Source organism: Crocuta crocuta, unplaced genomic scaffold (assembly GCF_008692635.1).
Source record: "Crocuta crocuta isolate KB4526 unplaced genomic scaffold, BGI_CrCroc_1.0 scaffold256, whole genome shotgun sequence".
NCBI lineage: Eukaryota > Metazoa > Chordata > Mammalia > Carnivora > Hyaenidae > Crocuta > Crocuta crocuta.
The window spans coordinates 2,221,706-2,245,023 of record NW_027530999.1 but is presented as its reverse complement, the minus strand read 5'-3'; positions in this window follow the sequence as shown (position 1 = coordinate 2,245,023).

Here is a 23,318-nt window from a genome sequence, read left to right as displayed (position 1 = left end):
TTGCTGTAAGCCCCAAGTCTATACCTCACATTATATCAAATATATTAAAATGTCCCTATATCCCACAGTAAATATTATTTTAGTTATATGGTATTTTAGAAGATATTTTATAATTTATATAATATTTCTATAATTTTGCTTTTTAAATTACTTGAGCATGACTGACTTTTTAAATTATGATCACTAATTACCTAGCAATCATGGCACATCCTCAAGAATTCTTGTGATGTGAGGAAATTTAACCCACAAATTATTCAAATATAATAAATGTTTATGAATATTAATTAACTATTGACTAAGTTTATATAATGTCATGTTTTGAGACAAGTAGATATTGTTAAGTCAGTTTAACCATGATTTGTCATATTTGGGGGTCAGTGTATTTTATCTTTCAACTCCCAACCATTTTTGCAGATCCTAAAAAGCCATTAATGCCTGACATTTTATCTACATATCCATACTTCTGTATAAAATGGACCCACTTAAAAGATATAGTATCTGTAGGTACCTATGTATATATGGTATGTGGATTTAAAACAGTAAGGCTAAGCTACAGGGGCTGGTACACAAATACATTAATTTTTATATTATATTTCATATTTATATTGATCATTTTCATTTTAATACTTTACCTGGTCTCAGTAACAAATCTCTAATCTTAGAAAAAATGGGATCCAGCCATATCACTGCAGCATCTTTCCCTATGGTTGTAACACTTTCAAACACAGACATAATTTTTTGTCATCCACCTAACTCTACATAGGGATAATATGAAACATACGGTGAGACTGGTCACATTGCTTCTTTCCTACACAAACTGTCAGGAATTAAATGGTTTTAAAGTGCTTTTTTAAAAAAATACTAAATAAGATGAAATGAAGTGGAATAACTGTTTCATATTTTCCACAAAATACAATTGCCTCCAGCCTTCCCCACCAGCTTTCTTTCAGAAGCACAGGAAGAAGACTTGAATGAGAAGGGAATTTGATCTAACTATAAATGAGGATGGGTGACACCTCATTACACATCTGTGCAGATTTTTGTGAAGGAGGAGCTCTTCTCAAGGAAACTCCTTATTTGACGTATGAAGACATTGAAGTTTGAATACTTTAAAATAGAGTTTTCAGTTTAACCTGAAAAGCCAATTCTCATAAAACTCCCAGGAAATCAGTGTGCAGACAGGGCATCAAAATCAAGCCATCAACCTTTTCTGTCTTATCAGTTATTTCATTTTGCTTCTAACTCTGAGCAAAAATGGAACAATAAAAAAAAAATGATGGCTTGTCTGGGTTAATTTTTCCATCAGGTTTATACTAGAAGCCCTGTAAGGAGACATAGGGATAAAAACTAAGTATTAAGGGCTCTTGGGTGGCTTGGTCAGTTAAGAATTGACTTCAGCTCAGGCTCATGAGTTCCAGCCCCACATCAGGCTCTGCTAATGGCTCAGAGCCTGGAGCCTGCTTCAGATTCTGTGTCTCCCTCTCTCTCTGCCCCTTCCTCCCTCCCTCCCTCCCTCCCTCTCCCTCTCTCTCCCTCTCCCTCTCTCTCTCTCTCTCACATACACACACACAAACATTAAAAAAGATTATTCAACATAGACAAGAGATAGCAATTCAATTAATAGGTATTCATCCACTTATTACACATGGATGGTAAGAACATACTCTGTTCTTAACTCTCAGGATACAGAGATGATAAATGAACAGTCTGCCCTTTTAGAAGCCCTAACTCAAGTATAAAGCTATGAAGAAATCAGTTATAAATGCAAATCCATATATTACAATTGAGAGTGATAAATATAAAGCAGAACCATGTGCAAAGTAGAGTGGTAGAACATAGAGAGAGAAATCAAGAGAGATGCAGAGTCGAGGGGGAATTGCTGGAAAAGGTGATATCTGTGCTGGGTGTTTAAACATGAGTAAAGGGGGCTCAGTTGGTTAGGCATCTGACTTTGGCTCAGGTCATAATCTCATGGTTCATGGGTTTGAGCCCCGCATCGGGTTCTGTGCTAACAGCTCAGAGCCTGGAGTCTGTTTCAGATTCTGTGTCTCCCTCTCTCTCTGCCTCTTCCCCACTTATGCTCTGTCTCTGTCTCAAAAATAAATAAAACAAAATTTTTTTAATTTTAAAAAATAAATAATAGTAGTAATAAAACATGAGTGAAGGTTTGTCACATTGTAGAAAGTTCACTGCAGGCAAAAATAAAGATGAGCATGTACAAAGGCATGAAAGTTGAAACCAAATCCATGTATTTGAGCAACTTATATGTAGCTTAGGACTCCTAGAGCTAGTGATACACGTGTCTGTTGGGCACCTGAAATGTGTATAGTGCCAAATGTTAAAATGATAATATCCTGGGTCAGCTCTTGTTGTTTGAGGATATTTAGTTTGGTTGGTTTATTTGTTCTCCCCATTTTAATGTGGCTACCAGAAAGTTTAAAATTACATACTTCTACTGGATAATGCCACCCTGGAGTGTTGAAAACAAAGAATTAATTGTGAGAGGCTGGATAAACCATCAGGAGCCAAATCATAAAGAATTTTTTGCGACCCAGAAAATATTCTCAACTTGCTCTTTAGAAAATCTCCACATAATAATCAAAGAGCAGTCACGAAAGGTGATGTGGTAGTGACTATGAGGGCCATCACAGGGATAGGAAAAAGTCGGGATAGGAAAAGGGATAGGAAGGCTCCTGGAGAGGAGAAAGGGGACACTGAGATGAGACTGCAAAGCTAACCGGAAACCACAGCTACTGAGAAAAAGCCATTTCGCAAGTAGAGCGATATGACCAAAGCACAGAACCAGACCAAAGAGCAATGTAATGATGCAGGTGGTCAGATATGCATTGGTAAGAGGAGGAAGATAGGCTGGACAGAGCCACCAGCAGCCCAGAGCACAGCACACAGTTTACACTGGTTTGCATCACAAGCTCCCATCAACCAATTATTAGAACTTGGTGTTTCCCAAAGGAGGCAGGAAATACTGCCTGAGTGCACTCAACATTGTAAATACGGGCTACTCTGGGCCTGGCAATTTGGTAGTGTGACTTCACTTAATGAGCACTTTTCTATCTATTAATGTTCAACCTGGGAGCAGATCCTACTTGGGCTGTTATCTGCTCATGTTCTCCAGAAAGAGGCAGGAAATTGCAGGAAGTAATGTTTTCAAGGCAGTAGATGGCACTCTCTCCTATGCATCAGAACGAAAGGTTTAATGATAGGAGAGGCTGTCTTTTACAGAGAATCAAAGATTTTAAAGAATACACCACTTTGAAGGAAAGTCAGGAGTACTTAATTCTAAAGTCAAATGTACATTAAAATGCTCATGTCCAATTCTAGAAATTTATCCTAAGGAAAGAGCTCAAGAGAAAGAGGAAGTAAAATATATATGTATAAAGATGTATATTGCAGCATGATTTATAAAACTAGAAGCAAGCTCATGTTCATAGATAGGAGAATGAAAACATTTTTGTCCATCCAATCTACAGAACATAATTCAACCATCAAAATGATAGATGAGGAAAAATTCTTCTTAGTTAAGATCTAGTGTAAATAGTGTAACAAAAAGTATTTCCCTAATATAATCTTTGCTCTGTGAAATATATAAAGGCACACACACATGAACATTAGACTGAAAGTTTTTTCATTAAAAAATGAAGATATTTGTTTTGAGGTACTATGGTTATTAATGCCTTTACCTGCTTCTAACATTTTAAGTAATATTGTAATTGCCTAAGTATGATATGATAGCTTCTCCTCATAAGGCAGCCTTACCCAGAAAGCAACTGGGTAACTTGTGCTTTGGGCGATTTTAAAATAGGCAAAGGGAGTTAAAGTGACTTAAGATTCCCCAAAGCTCTGGTTGATGGTCTGGCTTTAAAAAAATCTACCTCCTCCATTCTTTAGAGCCTGGTTTTCCTAGTGTTTCCGTCTAGAGTTGCTCCGGGAGCTGACACAGATTTTCTTACCTTCCTAGTGGGACCTCGAAAGTACGGTGATGGCTGGTGTTCAGATTGGGGGGTTTGTATCAACATCACTGGATGGTGTAATGATGGACAGCTGCTGGAATAACTGGAATAATCTTTGCTCTGTATGGGCCCTGTGGAAGGAGCGGGGCTCTGTAACAGGGACAGAAACGGTTTCTTTTGGCTCTCCATGTCTGCAGTGTGACTCAGAAGTGAGGACCAACTGCAAGTGAAAGAAGGATATGACACAGTCTCCCAGATGCCATCAAGGCATTCCTGCAAGATGCATCCATCGCCCTCAGGAGAGGCAAGGCAAGGCTGAACGTACAATGTGCAAACTACCTTTTACTGCACTCCTGCTGCTAAGTGACCTTTGTGCTGGGTGCTCTATGCAGGTTCTCTCCCTTACATTCATAGAACTCGAGGCAGATGCTATAGCCCCATCTTATACAGGACAAAACGGAGGCCCAGAGGGACTGGGTATTGTATCCTAGGTTTCTCAGTATGAAAATTGCTGAGTTGGAATCAAATCCAGTCGTCTAACTCCATGCTATTTGCACTAAGCTGCTTGAATGGGAATGGCGTCTTCTTCTAGACCTGACACACAGTGGCTGCTGGAGAAACTTCTCCTTAACTCTACACTGTGAGGGGGCAGAGAAAGGCAAGCACAACAGAACCCAACAGTTGAGAGCTTCTCAGAACTCCCAGAGGAAAGCTTCTTTGTTTTACAAATGTGGAATGTGAAACTCAAGAAGATAAGATATAGTTTTAAAATGGTATTTGTACAGTGCTTTAAGCACAGCTGCTATGGGCCAAATCGTGTCTCCTCAAAATTCATATATTCAAGCCCTAATTCCCAGTATCCCAGAATGTGACTTTGTTTGAACAGAGGGTCTTCTAAAAAGTAATTAAGTTGAAATGAATCCATTAGAGTGAGCCCTAATCCTATATGACTGCTGTCCTTATAAGAAGAGGAAATTTGGACACAGAGAGGAAAGACCATTTGAAGACATAGAAGCGGCCATCTACACACTGAAAAGAGATGCCTCAGAAGGAACCAACCCTGAGGACATGTGTTTAAAACACCCGGTCTGGGGTGCTGATGGCAGCCCTAGCAAAGAAACACAATACTATTTCCACTTCTGCTAAATCCTTAAAATAATTCTATAAGGGAAGTTTGGCGGCAACATCATCATCATTATCATTTCNACTTGGGGGGGAGGGGTCTCAAAAACATTTAGGTTAGTTTTTATATAACAGGAGAGTCATATGATGTCAGACAACAGATCTTTATCTCAGGTGTGGTTCTTCTTTTTTGAGACTAACCCAAGCAAATACTATTATGTCCAGTAGGTGGCACCACTTTAAGTTTACAAAGCAACCGAACCCTAGAAAGACTATGTTGCTTGTAATAGGGATCAGTGGCTCTCAAATCTCCGTTTCCAGACCAACAGCATCAGCGTCACCTGGGAATGTGTCAAAAATGCACACGTGGGACCTACCCATGAGCAGCTGAATCTTAATTCCCCGGGGGTGGGCCCCAGTAATCTGTGTCTTAACAAGTCACCCAGGTAATGCTGTTGCATCCTAAAATGTGAAAAACACTGGTAAGGATTATTCATAGAAAACCAAGTTTGCATGAAAATCAGGCAATAATTTTCTTCACAGGGACAACAGGAAAATGTACAACATTACAAATGTTACGTCCTAATAAACACACTGCTTGCTGTCTTTTCAGAATTGATAGCGTGGGCAAATCTGATCAGTTATCATTGCCATGGGCCTTATTATTAGTGGCCAACTAGGAACCCAGCACTTTATATGCACCAACTCACTTAATCTTCCCAACACCCCCTGTGGCAAGTACTGTTATCTCTCTCTTTTGTTATTATCATTGAAGATACACAAGGAAACAGAGGTTCTGAAGTCATAAGACTGCCTCATTTACACACGGAGTAATTGACGAGCCAAGACTCCATCTTATATTGTCAGCTCAATCTTTATGCCAAAGCCCATGCTTTTTTTTTCTTTATTTCCCATTTAGAGTTGTCAGATTTAATAAAAGTACAGGATGCCAAGTTAAATTCAAATTTCTGCTTAAACAACAGGGTTTTTGTTTTTGTTTTTTTTTTAGTATAAGTATGGCCATGAAATACTTGAAACATACCTATACCTACAAATTGCTGTTTATCTGAGATTTATCTATGTGTCCTATATTTCATCTGGCAATGCTATCCCAGTCTCCTTCAGTGTGCGTTCCTATCAGTTGAAGAAAAAGAGGCTGTGGGGGGTCTTCCCTGAACATCGTTCAGAATAAACTTAAACTCAGGTTTCACACCAGGAGGCTTATTTCAACACCATCCCCAGGAGACTTATATGAACATTACTACTGAAGAAGCAATGAGCTAGAATAGTTACTGTACAAAAGGACTTCAGTCTTGAGCTGGGACCACATTCAGAGCCCCTTCTAGGCCTTAGATTCTATAATTTTTGAGTGAAAATAATGTGAGACAGGTGATCAGGGGTTTTGTTTGTTTTTTGCTCTCTTTTGAAATACTGATATGAATCTGTACGGGGCAATGAGAAATATTGAAAAATCAATAAATATTTAATTTACAGAGTAATAATTCTGAGGGTTTTGAGGATAGGAGTGACATTGAGCAGAATTTTATAGTAAGTAAAATATCACAAAAACACCTTTAATATTGGATTTCAAATCCTTTATGCAAGTCACTGACAGAATGTTCACAGGAGAAGCAAGACTATGCATTTACAAATAAGAATACATTTTTTTTAGCTGTAACATCAAATATGAGACCCAGAGGGAAGAAAATACTTCCCAAATGATACTTGAACTTACTTACTCTGTTTAACCTGAGGGAAGTATAAGTCCTTCTCCCGTCATGACAGACAGATACAATCTGTTTGAGATGTCCTAACATCCCTTTATGCAAAACTTTCAATGACCTTTTGGGGGAGACAGCCTCAAGCTTGCTGAGACAAGAATGTCATCCAATTCCTCCTCTTACTGTGCCTATAAAAATCATGATAGCTCAAATAAACATATGAATCAGTTTACTCAGCAAACAAAGTGTTTTTCCTACTTTGTGCCAGGCTTGAGGGATGCGCTTATACATTAGAAAAGGGGGCAGGGAAATCCAGGCATGTTCAATGACTCAGAAGAATATGAGTGATAGCACTGTCTAGACCAGGTCCTTGAAGTGGAGAGACAGAGTTTGGGGGTGTACATGAGGGTGAAAGTGGTTGCTCTAAGGCCAGAAAGGCAGGCTGGAAGATCCTATCAGAAAACCTCTGCAGTCTGCAACCTTGAACTTATCATCATTGACCTGAATCCATTCACAATTAAACAAAAGGTGTTAAACGATACATTTCCATCTGTCTGGTTTTATGTTACTCAAAAGTCTTTCTGCTATAATAAATACTTATCTGCAATATATTTTACTTACATTAATTTATACCTGTCTTAGAAGAGTGTACTTCATTAAATATTAACTTAAGAAATTTGAGATTTCCAAATTATTAATAATATTAAACAAATATATACCATCCTCTCTTCATATTTGGCCCACAGGGGTTCACAGTATGAAAAGAGTTTTAGTGATTTTTTTGGTCTCAGATTCCCAGATGCTATTTTTCATAAATTTCTATGAACAGTCTACACTTTAGATAATGAACAAATGCATGTTATGTTATTTCACTGAGTACACAGCGTTATTAAAATATATATTTATTCCCCAAACACTAATCTAAATTCAAACACTTGAATGATAACCCCTCAGGACCTCTCTTTGCTTTGTGCGGTGGGAAGCACCTGCGAGTGGGGGTGAGTCAGCATGTGTGCCTGGCTAGAATGAATGGACAATAGCTTATGCTAAATCATGGAGGATTTCTGCCTGGACTCCCTCCCTCCCTCCTTCCTTCCTCCTTCCCTCCCCTCCTTCCCTCCCCTCCTTCCTTCCCTTCCCTTTTTCCTTTCCTTCTATACTCCCTCCCTTTCTTTCTTTCTTCTTAGAGGGAGAGAGAATGAGACAGGGCAGGGTGGGGAAGGGAGAATCCCAAGTAGGCTCCATGATCAATGAGGAGTACAATGCAGGGCTTGATCCCATAACCCTGGGATCATGACCCGAGCCTAAATCAAGAGTCAGAGGCTCAACAGACTAAGCCATCCAGGCGCCCCTGGACTTTTCAACGCCAGTAGAATTTCTGTCTCTTAACCATTATGTGGAAAAATTCAACACTATCCTAAGAAACATGAAGGGGGATCCATCACACCACCTCACTCTCCTTCTTCTACCACACTATTAACAATAATAGCATCCCACCCTGGGCTGAGCTCTAGACTAGATACTTAACACTTTGTCATTTTATCCTTACAAATATTACATAAAATGCGTGTGATGATCTCCATTTTTCAAAGGAAAACAAAACCCAAGGTGAAGGAGCTAATGAATAGTAAGGGATATCTAACCCAGATCCATTTAAGCTGAAGCCAGTTTTGTGTTCACTAAAATGCACTACTTCCCAACTCCATGTAAAACATGGTGAAAAAAAATAGTAAAAGCACCCTTTGAAGGCAAAGAGAGGACTGTGGCATAGGAACAACTGAAGGCCTGAATGTGGCAGGGCAAACTCAGCATGAAGTCAGACAGCCAGGCTCACCTACAAATTATATACGTATTAAACATACCATACTAATGCTGGTTGATCTCCATTTGCTCCAGATGGGAGGGAATTCTCCATGGCATTTCTGAGTCTTGCAACAGCAAGATCTCTTATTCAGAAAGATCTTTTCAAAGATGTGTGCGCAGCAAACAGCCTTGGAAAACAGAGGTAGTGTCTCCCCCTCCAGGGTTCAGAAAAGATTTACTTCATGACAAGGATAGTGTAGACTTTGTCCTCAAGACAAGTTTGGGTGTGTTTCCTAGCGTCCCTTGAAGGGGGTTTCCGAAACTCACTATTCCTCAGCAGTGGCACAACTCTCTGTGTGCACAGTATCCACCTGAACTCCTCCACATGGCCCTCATGGGCCCTGGGGGCCACTGGAGCTGAGGCAGACATGCAGCTCATGCTGCCTGTTGCACCGAGAAATTGACTGTCTAAATCTGTCTGGTCTCATTGCATCCTTACCAACTGAATCTATGCAATTGTCAAGAGCCCACCTAACAGCTGTTTACAGCTGCCTAGGGACTGCTTGACAGCACCACCTACTCCTGCACCCCATCCATTCTCCACACTTAGCAGTCCCATGCTGAGTGCCACCTTTGGCCATCCTTGCCAATGACTTTGTGGCTAGCATCAGACAATGGGAAGTGCTAGGGGAGGCTGGAGACAGAGTCAGAGTATTTGTTCCTCTTGTTCCTTTTCTGCCTTTGTGGCAACGGCTTCTGTTGATGCTCCTTCTTTCACAGCCACTTGGGCTCTCACCTCTGCCACTCAGACCCAGGGAGGAAAAGAGCACGTCACTCTTGCTAGACCTTGAGTATGCCGTCATCTCTTATTGGATTCTTTGAGCCTGTCCAAATCTCTGTAAACAGTCTTCAGTAAAACCCTTTTGAATGTGCCACCTTGCCTCAAAGAATAATCCAAGGCACTCTTCTATGTATACAGAACACACATTGTACACATATACGTGGTAGACAGCTCTAAAAACATTAAATTACCTCTTCCACATCTTACCAACTCATTTCAGCCATCTTGGACTTAGCACAGCACAGGGACCTCCATAAAGTAAAATCCTTGCCTTGATTTCCAATACCCTCAGGAGGACTCCAGTAGGAATGTGTTACAAATGTGTCTTGCCCTGCTTCTAACTATATTGTTTTGATTATACAAGTGCTGTGAATGGGCATGCGAGCAAACACTGCAAAGATGACTTCCCTGCCAGTATGGAGCTCACTGCACCTCTTCTGGCACTTGTTATAATTCCCAGCGCGCAAATAATACACTCTAAGCCTTGGTTTAAATAAATATAGAGAAAATTAAATAAAGGCCACAGCATAAAAACATTCTACATAAAATCAAACCATTTGGGGAACTTAGAATCATAGTTTCTAGCTACACAAGCAATCCTTAAAGACCTTTAATAAAACTCTTTCATCTTATAGTTCATTCAATTCAAGAAAAATTAATATTACATGAATTCATTTTAGTCTCTATCAAAATAATTTCATTTTCCCGTTCTCTAATATTATTCCTACAACTCACCAGAAAAAAGTTACAAGAACAGTTCTAAAATTTCAAACTGACATAAAAGCATATTATCCCAAGACTGCATAAGGAGAAACTTAAGTGAGACGTTGCCTTTTTTAATAATGATGATGAGAATCAGTTGAAGTAGGAGATGATGTTTGTGCTTTTTCTTAAAGGATGGGCAGCCATTAGCCAGGAGGAAGGGACTCAAGACGATGGGACCATGCAAGGGCAACTAAAGCAGAGGAGATGACCCAGGCGGAGGAAAAGGAGGTGAGAAAGAAAATAATATGCACTGGGAACTCTAGACAGTTTAGAATTACGGGACATAAAGGGCAAGGAGAATTAAGGAAAATAGAGGGAAGAAAGGTGAAGGTGAATGCCCCTAATGCCCACTAGTTGAAAGTATCTGCTTCTAACCACGCAGCCCAGCTCTTCTCACTGCAAATGCCTGCTAGCTTGGGCTGGAAAATAGCCATTATCAATGACATCCAGGTTCTCAACGGACCAAACAATCATGCTCAACCATCTGGGTGTCCCTATCTCTACTGGGTCAACAGTTACTTAGCATTTGTCATGCTCTAAGCACAGTAATAAGTGATCCTATCAAAATCCTAAGTAATTTTAACTTGAACAAAATGATCATTATGAACCATGATCAATGCATCTGTTGAACAGTCTCCACCCACTTCTTCCCTCCAAGAACTGGCTTTTTATTCTCCTCCAGGAAGTGTGAAGCCACAGCATTCAGATCAATGCGGTTCATGGAAAAACCTACTCTCTATGCTGATTAATGTAAATATAAAAAAAGCACAGTTTATAGATAATTTATCCCCTCCATAATCTATACCAGTAAGCCCCCCACATGTTCTCCCCCAAACAATCATACAAATATTAAATAAAATGCCTGTTATACTCATGCAGCTTCAAGACAGGTCACTTACCATGTAACACGTCTCCCACGGCCAGACTGCCTTCTCTAAGCTTTATCTGTGTAGAAATGGGATGCAAGGGAATTTCTTCCTAAAATTTTCCTTTATTTTTTATTTTTAAAATTTTTTATTTTTAAAGTATTATCTTTTATATCATTAGTATTATCATGTATATCTTCCTCATGTCAGAGGAAGTTGGAGTAAAAAAAGGAAGTCAAAGTAAGTTTGGGGGTGGGGAGCAGTGAATAATAAAATAATCTATTCTCTTTTTTTAATTTCATCTATTTTTTAAATTTAAAACTTATTTAGTTAACATACAGTGCAATATTGGTTTCAGAAATAGAATCCAGTGATTCATCACTTACATACAACACCCAGTGCTTGTCACAAGTGCCCTTCTTAACGCCTATCACTCATCTAGCCCATTTCCCACCCACCTCCCTCCATCAACTCTGTTTGTTCTCTATTGTAAAGAGTCTCTTGTGGTTTATTTCCCTCTCTTCTCTTTCCCCAACATTCCCATATGTTCTTCTGTTTTGTCTCTTAAATGCCATATATGAGTGAAATCATATGGTATTTGTCTTTCTCTGACTGGCTTATTTAGCTTAGCATAATACATTCTAGCTCCACCCACGTTGTTGCAAACGGCAAGATTTCATTCTTTTTGATGGCTAAGTAGTATTCATTGTATATATAGACCACATCTTCTTTATCCCTTCATCAGCTGATGGACATTTGGGCTCTCTCTAGAGTTTAGCTAATGTTGATAATGCTGTTATAAACATTGGGGTGCATGTGCCCCTTTGAGTCTTTATTTTTGTATCATTTGGGTACAAATATCTAATAATGCAATTGCTGGATCCTTTATTTCTAATGGGGAAGATATGAAGAAGGGGAAATAGTCTCATAAATTAGGATAAAAGAAAAATATTTTGTTTCTATTAGTCAATAATTATATTCCAAGTATAGATAGATAATTATTTTTTTTTTAAAGTACTTAATAAGAGACAAAGGGCCCATGCTTAGAAGGGCCCTGCTCTTGTTTAATGTCCTGCTTTTGCCATTTTGAAATTCTTAATGATTTTTGAATGAAAGGTTCAATTCGTTTACACTGGGCCCTGCGAATTATACACCTGCTTTTACCTATAAGTGACACAGAATTCTCAGGTGGGTAGTCATTGAATGATGGGCAGGCAGGGAAAGCAAATGGAAAAGACAGAAAGATATCAGACTCTGAATATTTAGGAGTTGGATAGTTTAAGCAAAGGTGGGGGATTCAAAATTCTGCATTATATACTTTCTGGGAAAACACTAAATAAGTAACTAAATAATATCAAAAATTTTAAATTAAATTCTGAAATAATCTCCCAAAATAGGTCCAAAAATTAATCTAATTTTGCCTGTCTATTCTTATTACTTAAATAACTAGTATATACCCCTCAACCTGTATCACTGCTTCAGCCTCCAGAAAAGATTTAGTAATATATACAAACCAGCAAATAAGTTCTTACTTGTCAGAGAATTCCACAAGGTGTCAGCCTTGGGCTAAAATGATAAACCCAACACTGGGAGAGAGTTTTGACTTAAAAAAAATTAAAGATTAGAAGCCTCCATTTTGAAACCTATACGTCTGGATCTATACTCATAGAGCAGGTCCCATTTGTCGAATGCCTCATGTGTGCTAGACATTTAACATACATTATTTGTAACCCTTAGAATAACCTTCTATAAATTTAAATTCCCATTTTACAGTTGAAAAAGTCAAGATTCAAAGAAGTTAAGTCTGTTTCCCAAGACAGCCAATAAGAGCCAGAGTTAGTATTCAAAGACAGAACTATCTGTGCTCAAATTCTGTGCAATTTCTACTTCACCATACGTTCTGAAGACATCAAACAAAAGAAACAGGCAAAAGAGTTCAAAAACAGACACAAAAACTCCAGGATCTCTCCTGTCCAGGCTCTATTCTATGCCAGCTAAAGGTGGCCAGGGTGCCACACTAGGTCCAATAAGCATCAACATAGCCTCTGTCTTGAGTTTGTGAGGACAGGGATGCCCACTAAGGACTCTCCCAAGGATATCGAAGTCCTCAAAGGGACATCCCAATAGAACTCTGTTGGTTTTGGTCACCATCTATGATTACTGTTAGGTAGTATTAATGTCAAAGGTAAAGTCCAGAATAAATCAAGGGTATTGATTCTTCCTAACGCCAGATGTTCTTGACTAGGAAGTCACTGGCAATGCTTCCTGCTGTCAGGAGCCTCTCTGTACCTGTAATTTCTTAACCAGACCTACAAACCCAGCTTCCTTCCCTCTAAGGCTTTAGAGCCATTCTTCCCTCATTTAAGTGATTCAACATTACATTCCCCTTGCTGGCTGAGCCTTATTCCCAAGACAAAACCTCTCTTTATCACAGGTACTTGTCACTTGGATTCATTCTCTTGTTGTCCTGAACTTGAACTTCTGCCTTGGAAAGGCAGGAAAAAGAAGGAGAATTAATATATCAGGGTCTGCACTTGACTCCTGGTACCATCACTTTTAGGGTAATCAACCCATCCTGGTTTGCCTGAGGCTGTTCTGGTTTCAGCACTGAAAGTCTACAGTCACAGGAAATCCACAAGTTGAGAGCAAACTCAGATGGTTAGTCACCCTAAATTCACCTCCCAACTCTGCAACCATGAACAACGCCTGATGTGTAAAATGGGCAAAATCTTAATATTTACTCTATTAGATCATTTTAAAGAGTAAATGAGGAGTGTGCACCGTGTTTAGCGTACGATAAGCACACAATAGACTTTAGCTAATATTATTACTCTTGACCCTCTCAGCCCATAATTCTTTTAGAGCAATCAAGACTGGAGGATAACCTTGTTTTTACCAACCCCTTCCCTGGGTGAGAAATCCCACCTCAAATCCTAAGACGGAGTCCTTCTAGACCTCTACCTTCCCTTGCTTTTTCCATATTGCTTGTTTCCATGCCATCAGCCTTTCTCCTTAAGAAACCTTTGAGGTAACTTTGCTTTTAACCATCAGTAAGCATTCTGAGAGCTCACACTCCCAAAAGCCCCAGTTACTATGTTTGAGAACATCCCTTTCAAGGAGGCATAGCCAGGATCATGAGGAACAGTAAGGAAGGGGTACCCGGATAGTACCTCAAATCTGAGTGGGGCAGAAAATGTACATCTTGATTTCATTCACTGGTACAACAATGACTTAGCCTCAAAAATAATTTTGTTGACTTGGCCAATAATTCTTCTCAATCCAACTGTATCTAATGTCCTGTGTAATTAAAGATCTTTCTCCAACCAAGCATTTAATGGCTGTCATGTTTGACTACACTTTGACATATATATCTTTATCATCATTGCAAATACTGCTTTTCACTACTTTATAGAAACACAATGTATAATTACATTCTGTTTCATCTTGTAAAATATAATTACTTTTCTTTGCAACAAGAAAAAGGAAAACATGGCTAAAAGGGTATCTGCTTTATTTTCTTTTTCTGTCTTATGTACACTCATATTTATGTTCAAACACATTAGAAAAACTACATATTGTCTCACTTAAGAAATCTTGCCAAGACATTTGGCTATATGTTATCTATTCATGAAATAATAACCAAGAGTCTATAACTGAAAATAGTATGCTTTATTCCTATCTTCTACAGAGATACTTGAGGTTATATCTCCTTTTCATAGGATACCATCTTCCACTAAATTTTTAGACTTTATCATTTTAAGTAAAAGCAATACCTTGGAATAGTAATATCTATATTTCATACTTTGTCACCTCATCCAAAATGTCTTAGTCAGGTGATGGATGCCTGATTTGCACAGAAAAGCCAGTGTAAATGATTTTCCATGCAGATTTCTATGTAGCCCAAGTCTACCTTGTTGATAATATTTGACTGACGTCCTCACATCATCACACAATGGACTTCATTCTCTACACTCCAGCCCAGTCTCTAATCTCTCTCTGAGAGAGAGATACAAGGGAGCTCTTTTGAGATCCACAGTCCCCACTGACTCTTAGGGAGAGACTCACTTATCTGTACAACTATTGGGCCTGTTCTCCCAGCTAGCTGCACGCACCCAGTTCTAAGGAGCATCTGAGGGGGGAGCTTTTGTTAGTTTAGTTGAGGAAGCTTTAACTTAAGTGTGTGTTTCTGTCGAGACATCTGAATCTGCATCCCTGATCCATATACCACATGATTTAACAGAAACTATCAGAGAACTAGGCATCACAATAGATCTGTCTACTGACTTCCAACTTTCAGATTTTATAACTCTGTGATTTAAATTAAGTGGACCTAAGGGCACCTGGGTGGCTCAGTCAGTTAAGTGTCTGAATTTGGCTAAGGTCATGATTTCATGGTTTGTAGGTCCTAGCCCCACATCGGGCTCTCTGCTGTAAGTGTGGAGCTGGCTTCAGATCCTCTGTCTCCCAATCTCTCTGCCCCTCCCCACCCCACTCTCTATCCCTCAAAAAATAAGTAAACATTAAAAAAATATATTAAACTAAGTAGACCTAAACTACTGAAGTCACATTGTATAAGTAATGAAGAATAGACTTGTAATGTTACAATCTTTTGACAAGTAGGCGCTGGTATCTGGAAGAGTCAGTCAGGAAACTGCATAGTGGAGATAATGATGGCAGGGGCTTGGAGGGCGGTGGGGCAAGAGAGAAGGAGAATTTCAAGGTACTTTCCTATGACATGTTCCAAGTTGACTGTGTCAGCATTACTCAAGCGTCAAGATTGTCAATGTACTGTCAGGAGCGCCAGAGGCAACAGAGGCACTTACTTAATGGAAGGATGTAGTCTTGTAGTCCTATTTTAAGTCAATCAACCAAAGATTCCTTGGTCCCATAATGGTGAATGTGTCACTGTCATGCCAATGCAAATCTTCCCTGTTGTAAACCTCTGTTCTTTAGATATCCCTGGAAATGGAGTATCATGGGACACAGAATCCTAGACTAGACCCTTAGAATATCAGGGCTAAGGACATTACATAATCATCTGTCCAGCTCTCTCATTTTACAGATGAGAAAACTGTCCAAACTGTGAAGCACAGGTTTATCCAGGTGGGCCTTCACCTCTCCAGCAGGGCTTTAGGAATATGAGTTTTCATCATCAGAAAAAAGAGAGGTGGGAAACAATAGGTTTTAAATGTAATCATCATCAGTAAGAAATATCCATTGCTCTTGATCTCTGATTTGTTGGGCCAGTTCCAATTAACAAAGTGGCTGTTAAGTTTGAACTTAAGCCCAAAAGAGACAAAGAAAGCTATATGATCTCAGAAGGAGAAATACACAGAAAATTTTCCAGTTCATCATCCATGACTTTGTGTACCATCATACATTCATAAATCCTAATTTTATTTACTTCTGTGACCCACATCAGTACACTCCATTTGAAGTGACTCTCATTATCATCTAACACCTAACACAAAGTTCTAAAATACCCCTATTTCTGGAGGATATGAAAACCTTCCAAGAGTCAGAGAGTCCTGTGCAATCTCAGACTGGTCCATTATACATCTTAAATTGCTCAAATCTATCTCCCTAATGTTAAAAGAATGATGTTATGTATGCAAATATCTCCTTAACTGTCCTCTTGACCAGGTAGTATGGAAGAACCACTGATTTATTGATCAGCACTATCTTATCAATATACAACGTAGATTTAACTTTTTTAAACTATTGCTCACAAAGAATTGGTATCCTGTTATTTTTCTCCTGACATAGTTCTATTCTGTTCATTCAGAAATTCAGACACTTTCATGTACCCACTTAACCTTAAACTCACCCCCGCCAGGAGAAACTATTTACTATGAAAATAGGTTGATGACTCTAAAGAACAACTTAAAGGTCTGGCAGTACCAATTGTAGCAGGTATCCCAAACTTTCCCTCTGTGGATTAATTACCACCAAGATGAAACACAATCCCGTACTGGATAACATGTAACTAAGAATGATACAATGATCCCCAGATTTATATGACATATTTCCAAATCAGAAGACTATTGCTGAGCACAAAATCAAAGTTGACAACTTCCCAATTAAACAGGAACAGAAAAAAAAAACCCATTTAGATCTAGATCCTTCAAGGGTATTAAGGGAATTAATGAATGATAAGTTCACCAAGAGTAGAGCAAAACCTGCCACCCTGTGAGCCCCATGTGACTTACAGAGAATCCTTCCTCTAGGGCCCCACTTGTTCATTAATTCATTTAACAAACTTTTAGTGAGCACCTACTCTATGCCAGGTACTAGGTCAACAGTGGAGATTCAAAGACAAACCATGTCCCTTCTCCCAAGGAGCTCATCATCAATCATATGAGTTAACAAATAATTGTACTGCTCACATCTATGCCTCCCGAAAATGCCTACGTAATTGATAAGCAGACTGCCCAAATCAACCTCCAACCTTTCTGTACTGAATCAGTATTATCATCTATGCATACCTTCTCAAAGCTCAACAATCTCATACTATAGATGATTCTTTCAGTAGCTTCTAGCCTTTTACTAAAATAATCAATTCCTTACCACAAATGTGCCCCAAGTTATTAACTATCTAATTTCACATCTTATAGAAATTTATAATGCCCCTATGTGCATATACAGGGTGCACGTGCATGCACGCGCGCACACACACACACACACACACACACACACACGCAGCCTTTGTCTGACAGCCTGCCTAGTGAATAAATATCAAGTGCTTTAGGTTCCTTCAGCCTTCAGATACCATACCAAGAATAGGAATAGGCAATGAGTCCACTTACCAACCAATCACCCTAATATACTTTAGAAATATCAGCTAGTCCTGATGAATTCGGAAAGCCTGGCAGTAGTTAAACCAAACCCCAGCCATACATATGGGGTCAGAGACATAAATCTTCCATTTGCAGAGATGTTATAAGGTCTAGAAAATATTAAATGTTGTTGAGTACTTAGCATGTGCATTTTCCAGACATTGTTTAATCTTCACAGAAATGCCATTGTCCTCACTTTAGAGGGAAGCCAAATGAGGCCAAATAACTTGCCCAAGACCACATAATAGTAAATGGTGAGGCCCTGATCAAAACCCCAACAGTCTGACTTCAAAGCCCACTCTATAAGAGTACACAGTTAGATAAACTGGAACCCAAGAGCTTAGGGTGACACCTGAATATTGAGCTCAACTTATATTTTCCTGGAGGGCAAGATATTGGAAAATACCAAAATGTCCACTAGCCACACAATTTTGTCCCTACCTTAGTAAAGCCTGATTTGCACAGTCTGCTTCTAAATTCTGCTGTTTCTGCAGTTCCGTGATGTTTGTTTATAAAGCTTGTCTGCGGTAAAGATATAGAAGACAATAAAGAGTTCTGAGAGGATCAAATTGGACCCTAAAAAATAGATTTTCTAGTTTCACCATCACTGGCTTATTAAAGTCAGCCAATTTGTTCTCAGCTAGGGGGAGAATGGCTGGTTGCACTGGAAGAACATTTTTATCCTACTTCAGGAGCCTGTGGTACCTTGTTTATTACTGAGGAGACTGTTTCCAGTGCCTTGTGTTCAAGCTAGTAGAGAGACCCCCACTAACTGACAGAGTTCCATTAAAGTACAGCACAGAGCCCATCATCTTTAACATCCACAGATGAGCCTCAGAGACACATAGAAGTGTGTCTAGTTGAGAGTTGTATGGCAGACAGCCACAGGGCCCCACCATGATTAATGATGCCAATATGAAGTCCCACGTCTGCCATCTGGGGACAATGTTTGTGATGATGGCATATTCCTCCTTTCAATTCTCATTTTCTTCTTAAGGAAGACTGCTCATTTATATCCTCTGAGGATGCTCGTAACAAGATGGATGTACCATTTTACATTTAGGGAGGGGGAAAAGAGGCAATTGTAGGAGTTCAAGAAAAAATTGAAGGCTGAATCATCCTCAGTAATCTCCCAAATTTATATCTTTCAGTATCACAAACTGAATTATCTCTATAAACATTCGTTTAGAAAAACAACTTTCCACTTACAGCTGCATGGTGAAGAACCACATCACATCCATACAGTGAGGATTTTATTTTCAATCTAATGTGCCAATGGCAGTTTCCAATAAGAAAAAGCAATTTGCTAGTCTAGCCAATTATGATTTGTCCTTGGATGAAGATGACAGCCAAGTCTGTGCCTCTGGTTCATTGAAAACATCAGAAAGGTATCCCTAATACCCAGTGTGTTTCTCTGTGAAGTTACGCATTAAGGAGGTGATTAAAATTCAGCATAACTTTGGCACCAAATCAAAGGAAAGTCATTGCTATCTGATGGTAGGAGGTTTTTAGAATTGTCCAAAGCAGCAATGGTATGCATTTCAATTACAAGCCCTGTAAAGCTCTGTGCCTCTGGTTATACCTTCACCAGAAAGCCTCTCTTCTGTACCTTGAAAGTATGGGGCTACTTGGTGTGTCTACACTACCATACACAGATTTACTTAAATATACAGCCCTTGTATCATTTGATACCTCTCTTACCAAAAGATGTCCCATCACTGCAAAAGAGAGGTTTAGGGAAAGAACGACTCCTGATTATGCTTCTGATTCCAGAGTCATAAACAGAAAAACATTTTGCTCCTTTTTGCCCAAGCTATAATGTTAAAACACATCAAAGAGCAGATTTGTGAGGTTGCTATGATGACAGGATCAGAGTAAAAAGATCAAATATTTGCTGTGTTAATAGCAAATAGGCTTTTAAAGATGTATAAACTGATGGCTCCTGAATAATTATCCAAGACAATACTTTTGAAGTTAATTCACCACTATCATATCAGTGCAACATTGGATTATTAGTCTGAGGATATAGGAAATTTTGCTTAATAATTAAAAGTGGTTCCTATATCATGGCTTTGAACTGATGAACAGGAAATAAAGCCTAAGTCATATCCTCCAATTCAATCATCAGACAAAAGTCTTGGGGAGACACATGATCTGGTCATTCATTTATTAATTTAGGAAACCTTCACTGAATGTTTACTCTGTGTCCGGCTCAGTTGCCCTAGCAGCACAAAGATGAGTAAGACTTGGCTCCTGCCTCAAAGAATTTACAGAAGCGTGAAGGGCACTCATCTGCTCTCCATGCTCTAGCCACAGGTACCTGCATTTAGATGCTCGTACTCTCCATGTGCTTGCCTACCATTCAGTGCTAGTTTGTCTTTGCAGACCCATTCTACTCTATTCTTTACCTAATTAACTCCTACTTATCATTAAGATTTTACCATTATGCCTGGCCCATGGTATTTACTCAACAAGTACTACTGAATTCATTATAATGCCATATGAGAAGTTCTCAAGTAGAAGAGGCAACAAATCTCTCTGGGGACACTGGGACGAGTGTAAGGCTGTCAAGGGAAGCTACACAGAAGGCATTTGAGTTGGTGATATTTAAGATGAATTTTGAAGAATGAATAAAGGTCAAGAGTGAATACGGACAATGTGAGAAAAGGAATGCAAAATGAAGAGAACGCATTAGGGAAACTTGTACAAACAAGGAGAACATCATCTGCAAAGGCATGGAGATGTAAATGAGGGTGCAATGTTTGAAAGCTCAGGGTGACTGAAATGTAGGACACACTGAGGATAGTATAGACTGAAAGGTATGTTGGAGATGTATATTGAAGGTATTATATACTGCGGTTAAAAGCATGGATTTTTTTCCTAAGATGATAAGTCATTAAAAGTTCATAGGCAGGTATATCAATTGAAATTCAGAGCCAAATAAAGAAATGAAAAGGTAAACACTCTAGCTTAAGGGGAAAAAATAATTTATTATAGGATATTAAGTAGTTCAGAGATACTTTGGAAGGACAGAGTCCAGGCTTGTAGGCTCTGGCAAAGACCACTGTCACCTCCACAGAGCATAGACTCCAGGAGTCACACCAATGACCCTAGGCATTAGTTGACAAAACATCACCAATCCCTCCAAGAAGGCCATTTCTGTCACTCTAGATACAACTGATTTCCACACAGGAATTCCTTCCTCACATTCCTATCTTTCAAATCCAAGTCTCACATATGCTCTTCTGACTGGTAGAGCCAAAGTTTCTCGCTGGCACCATAGCTGCATGGAGCGGGGTGGGGGTGGGGGACTGCAAATATGAGTTTCTAGCCTCTACCTTGGCAGTAAGGACTCATGATGTAGGAAATCCCCAACACAGAAAAGGGACCAACAGATCACAAATCATGGAATTCTACTATGACAGGGAAGACACATAGTCAAATTTACATGAGGAAAAGATTCCTTTGGTAACACTATAGGAAATGGATTGGAAAGGAGAAAAATTGGGGGATAGGAAGTGGTATTGAGAAGGTTAGAGCTGGCAAGACACATAAAGAGCCTGGACTGTGGACACAGAACAGAGTGAACACAGAATGAGGATATAAGATCCTGGTGAGCAAGGACTTGGTCTGCCTTTTCCACTGCAGGAACAATAGTGATTCCTTCCACATAGAAGGTGCTCAATAAATTGTTTTTCTTTTTTAAATAAAGGAGAAATTTACATATAGTAAATGTGCCTTATTTTGTGACAGTGTATACTATAGTGTAACCACTACCACAATCAACATATAGAATGGCTTTATGACTCCCAAAGTGCCCTCATGCTGTCCACTGATAGTCAATTTCTCAACTCCAACCCATATACATATGGCAACCATATACATATGGTATGCAGCCTTTTCAGTCTGAGATTTATCCATGTTGTTGAATGTATTGGCAGCTCATTTCTTTTTATTACTGAGTGGAACTCCACAGTACCAATGCTTATCCATGCCTCAAGTGAAAGACACTGAGGTTGTTTCTGGCTGGGGGGATTACAAATCATCCATAATTTGTAATGAAATTGTGGCTTCAAAATTGTGTGAACATAACTTTTCATGTCATTTGGGTAAACACCTAGGAGTGTATGCTTAACAAGAACCTAGAAAACAACTTCCCAAAGTCTTGTACCATTCTACATTCCCACCAGCAGGGCATGAGAGTTCCCGTGGCTTCACATGTTCACAAATACTTGGCTTTGTTATTTTTTAAGGAATTCTAATAGATGTCTAGTAGTATCTCACTGTGGCTTAAATTTGCATTTCTCTATAGACTAGTGATGTCCAACACATTTTCATATTCTTATTTGCCTTTAATATCTATTTCCTAGTAAAATCTTCAAATAACTTGCCCACTACTTTTCAACAAATATTTAATGAATTTATAAATAAACTGTTTCTAGAGATATCTAGAAAAATAAAACGACCTTTCCCTTGTATAATTGGACACTGCTAGTAAGAGAGAAGGGAGAGGATGGAGGATGATAAAGTTTTTAGGTGAATGCTGGTTGAGAGTTTAACTAAATAACTTACTAAGTATGGTCAAAGTATGTTCCAATGTCTTCCAATTAATTGTCTTTCAAAAGTTGGTAGCCAAATCTAAAATGCATGAAAGATGCATGTTTAATAATGGTCTCCTAAAGTTTTCTGCATTTGTAAAAACAAAAAAAACAAAACAAAAACAAAAACAAATCAAGAAACACCTCAATTGGTTTTTTACCTCCTGCTTGTAAGAGAAATAAATAAATCTCAAAACACAATTCCTATCAATCCTCAGAAAATCCTGTCAGTGGATCATTTTGTGCCCTCCAAAAGAGTACTAAATCAAACACTAAATCAGGAGAAAGAGGAATGTGAAACAGAGCTGAAGGCCCTGGAAGTTAATTAAAGGCTGATCCTTTCTAATTATCTTCCCTACAGTGAAGGATGCTGAACAGGGAGGTCAGAAGATTATACTTTTTTGCCTCCTGAATCACTGAAGAACCAAAGGTTCTTGGACAGTAGGGGGTAGCTGGTAGTTGATGAAGGAGGAATTTCTTTCTTTACACGGAACTGCCTGATTATGAAAATAACCCTGTGAGTTGCATCTCAAGGCAAATCAACACTCTACTGGGCCTCTTGCTGCAGCTGGGATGAAGCTTGCAGAATGGCCAGAGCACTTGACAGTTAAAGGGAAGCTGGAGTCAAAGAACCATCATGGGTCTGTCAGGCTTTGGAGACTTCATCAAGACAACTAACCTTGGTGTCCAGTTCACACACTTCTGGTAGAGCCTTAGACACCAGGGCAAACCAAGAGAAGAAAATGCAATATGAAATAGGCAACACACCATTGCTATGGAGAAAAACACTGGTTGAAA